The 4,505-nt window shown below is 33.3% G+C and overlaps 1 long non-coding RNA gene across 1 annotated transcript; it reads right to left on the bottom strand.

The window, feature by feature from the left end:
* Positions 1-205: 205 nt before the first annotated feature.
* LOC113354571 lies at positions 206-3,330 on the bottom strand. Its single transcript, XR_003361959.1, has 3 exons — positions 3,112-3,330; positions 1,252-1,463; positions 206-431 (listed from the first exon to the last, which is right to left on the bottom strand). It is a non-coding gene; the product is annotated as an uncharacterized LOC113354571 (long non-coding RNA).
* Positions 3,331-4,505: the final 1,175 nt, after the last annotated feature.

Raw genomic sequence — 4,505 nt, 5'->3', positions numbered from 1 at the left:
GTCCGAGTCAACTAGGTACAGATTAGTCCAAAAATATGGAAAGTACACTAATATCCCTCATTATTTACCATTTAGTCCAAATATTTGGAATTTAGTCGCACTGACTCATGACGATGTCAGCAATTTTAAATAATATAAAAAATAATTAAAAACAATTTATCTTTTGAATCGCTCGTCCAAAATCGACAAACTTTATATATTTGGAAAGCATTTTTCGAGACTCACAAAGGAGTACCCATATGACTATATAATTTTTCATTTTTTAAAAATTTTAATTTACATTGGTGTTTACAAAAATGTACACCACTGCAAAGATCCAAAAAATCCATGATAGCCAAACTGCCACCCTAATCGTACAGACTGAGAAAAATACCAAGCCAATCTCCAGTTGGATAACATCCATATTTGCAGAGGTAAGTTTAGCAGATAACCTGCATCGAGGACAAACCAATGAACATAAGAAATCGAAACTTGGAGAGAAAGTGATTATCCTTTCATCAACATCCACATAAGAAATTAAAACAAGAAAACGATCAAAATAAAAAGTTACTTAGTTTATGGTCAGAGACACAATCCATGTGGGCATTACTACACAAACTTAATATGCATTGGAAACATCCCAGTACAGTGATTCATTGCACTTTACCAAAAAGGAGATTACTAACATACATAACAAATCAATCATGCTCATACCCATACTTACTTTTTCATGAGAAGTATATTGGCGCATCAATATATTAATCCCTGTGAAACATTCCTAAAACCGATCCTTCATGGCCACAAAAAAAACTACTTTTTCATTGAAAATACACTGGTGCATCAATATGTACACCCCTGTAAAACATGCACAAAATCTATCATTCATATTCACACTCGGGAAAAAACACTTTTTCATGGGAATTATAAAGGTACACCAATGTGTACACCCATGCAAAACATGCAGAAAAATGATCATTCATAACAACACACACACCTACTTTTACATGGGAATTACAGAGGTGCACCAATACATACACCGCTTAAAAACATGCATAAAGCTAATCATTCACAATCGCACACAAACCTATTTTTCATGGGAGTTACTTCTCACAGGTGCACCAATATGTACACCATTGTAAAACAAGGGAAACACATTTTTCATAAGATTTACACAGGTGCACCAATATGTATACCCCTGTAAAACATGCACAACACCAATCATTCATATTAACAATCAACAAGTTTATAACTATATACACATTAGCTACGTACCTCTATTATTATGAATGTTGTACGAAGTTTCTCCTCTTTCTGACCCATTAAAACAAGTTGTAATCTATCCAAGTCTTCCCTTTGCATGCTGACACACACAATTCCAGTTCCATGCTTTATAATAACCGTCATAGCTTTAGGATTTGTTAATCTGATGCCATTATTAAATCTCCTTCATTTTCTCTATCGTCGTCATCAACAACAATGACCATCTGCAAGATAGACTCAAAAAAATTAAATTAAATCGTGGACAACTCGATCATTCCATTTCGAACCCAATTCCGAGCTAAGTGTAAACCAATATGTACACTTGTATTACAGGTGCACCAATTTGTACACTTGTTTTACAGGTGCACCAATATGTACACTTGTAGTAACAATCAGCATGTGTATACTAGTTTATACACCCTAATTATTTACGTATATATTAGCTTAATGAGTCATTTTACCACACATGTACTAGTTTGTACACCCTAGTTATTTAGGCAAGCGAAAGCATAATGAGTCTTTTTTCACATGTGTATAAGTATGTACACCCTAATTATTTACCTCAAAACATGCACCACTTTCATATATTCACGAATCACGACATAGAATTGTGAGTGCAAAAATACTATTCATTGGGGCATAACTAGAACAACGAACTTAAATTAAATATGTTTGTATGCGAACAAATTAACAAAAAACAATTGATTGTTGGTGGTCTGGAAATGGAAAAGGCATATAGTACTTTCTATTTAATTCTAGAAAACAAATCCAAAATAGTTTCATGAAACACAGAATGTCAAGCCGTCATCACATGAATTCAGGACTTAAATCACAGGACTTAAAAATAATTTTCAAACATATATAAATACAAAGGGGATGCAAGTATAACAAGTGACTGTTCTATGTAAACGAATCGAAATCACCATAATCCTAAACAGGCAAAAGTTGTAGTGAATCTATGCTGCTAACGGAACTCACAACCATCGGGAATTTATGTACCAAAAAATGGTCCAAAGAAAATGAGCTTCCAACAAAAAAAAAGAGAAAAGAAATATAAAATCACAAATCCCATAGCTTAACATATAATGGAGAATCCATACCATGATAACACCAATCAAAGTTTTTATTATTGACAACTAAATATACAATTTAAAGAATAAAAAACTTGCATTAATTAACAATAAACAAAAGTTTCATAATCAGCAAAGTCAACTAAAGCTCTTGTTAGTTAACAACACACAAGAAATTTAATTGGAACTATTAAAGCATTCAAACAAATTAACGAATAAGTTAAAGAAATTTTCATTTCTTATCAAGCATGTGTTGTTCCTCTTGCAAGAAAAGTATTTCAATCCGCTACCGTCATTCCCCTTAGTTCTATTTTTCATTCTAGGATGTAATAGTAAGAAACATATCAATGTTAATAGATTTTAAAACACTTGGCCAATTAAGAGATATTTCTGTATCAAAATATCCACCAATGTGCGAAATCTACAAATTTAACGCGATACATATGGAGGCATATCAAAAATATCAAATATGGAAACGCATACATGAAATGCATATGAAGAACCTTAAATTAAGCCCATATGCCTGTTTTCAAGTCCTCGGGGAAAACTTCTAAATTATCCCGTGTTTGAAAGTATTTCATTTTCAAAATTAGTTGATGTGTAATGAAGATTCAGATTCGCTTATTATGAATACGAAATCATATTTTAAGATCGAAAAAAAAGATTGAGAGATCAATCAAATCTTATACATGAACCCTAAAAAAATTTAATGAATTGTTTTCCGTAAATTATAGGTCAAAATGAAATAACGATGAAATGATCCTAGGTTGGAAGGAAATAAAAATGTAAGAAGAAAAAATACCTCTCTCTCACCAATTTTCAGTGAGTCATTGGATTTCATCTTCAGGAATAGGAAAGATGATTACAAATATCATCTTCAACTATAAGTAATTTCTTCTTCAGGAACAAAGATCAGACCGATTGGTGTTTACAATCATAATTAGCGAAAACAGTAACCAAAATCAAATTTAAACCTGAAAAACTTTCTCCATCAAAAATCGCCTCTCTCTAACGGTTTCTCCTACAGACGAAAAATCTCAGATCTAGAATAAAAGTATTGAAATGTAGATTTAAATACTGAAGGATATTTTGGGTAATAAAATAATTTAAGAAATATAGGATCGGTGAGAATTTGGACTGACTCGTCCATATTTAGACTAAACTGTTGGAGGCGGGGATTTTTTGGACTAGATAGTACTAGGTCTGAGATGACTGGACTAAAACATTCCAAACCCAATAACTTTGGGACTAAACGTCAATTTCTACTTAAAATTATGAAAACTTCAAGCCTTCTCTGGCCAAAGTTCAAAATCAAGTGGGTGTATAGGGATCCCACTTATCCCTTGTTTCCCGGTCCCTGAGACTCTGTATAGCAAATATTTGACAGATACATGTGACAATATCTTAATCCATGATGTACTCAAAGAATAGTAAAAAAGATGCATGGAATCAAATCTGAAGTATTGGTCGATGATTGAATCTTCAGACACAACTTTTGATTATGAAGGAAGATGATGATGAAATTAGAGAAAATCAGAAAATTGTAGTTACTCCATTGAATGGGAACTTCCTATTCTTTCCCCGCTTTCTACGCAGAAAAGAAAAAGATACACGAAATTAACATGATTTATAAGGGCTGATACCAGCTCTACTAAGGACTGATACCAGTCCATATAAGACAAAAAAATACTGACGATCCTGACCACTGGATCGATGGATCGGTATCAGCCCGTATAAATCATGGAAATTAGCCCAATAACCCTCAAACAACAATTATTTTGCGGTGCACAAAGCATAAAACGTATTCTGGCATGCTAAGGGGCCATACAGAGAGAATAATTACTTTTATCGTATTTTTGTTCCGTTTTGAGATTTTTCTTCGTATAAGCCGTTAATGATAGTCATCAAATGGATTTGTAACGATTAGCACAATTCTGTCTGATAATCTATGTTTGGTATCCCAGATGATCCACAGTGTTATCTTTGATTGATGTCAAATAGTAATACAAACTAAGTAGATTTGATGGCATACGACTCCAGTATATCACCAGGATAGTCCCAGGCTGCTACACTTCCCGATGTACAAATTATCAGACAGCTACACAATAATCATCCCGATGTACCGCAAGATAATATTTTCATCAACCTAATTAAGTGTCCGTGACATCCCATCGCCAAGGGTATTGACGCTTCTCA

Source organism: Papaver somniferum, chromosome 2 (genome assembly GCF_003573695.1).
Source record: "Papaver somniferum cultivar HN1 chromosome 2, ASM357369v1, whole genome shotgun sequence".
Lineage (NCBI taxonomy): Eukaryota > Viridiplantae > Streptophyta > Magnoliopsida > Ranunculales > Papaveraceae > Papaver > Papaver somniferum.
This window is presented reverse-complemented; position numbering and strand designations above follow the sequence as displayed.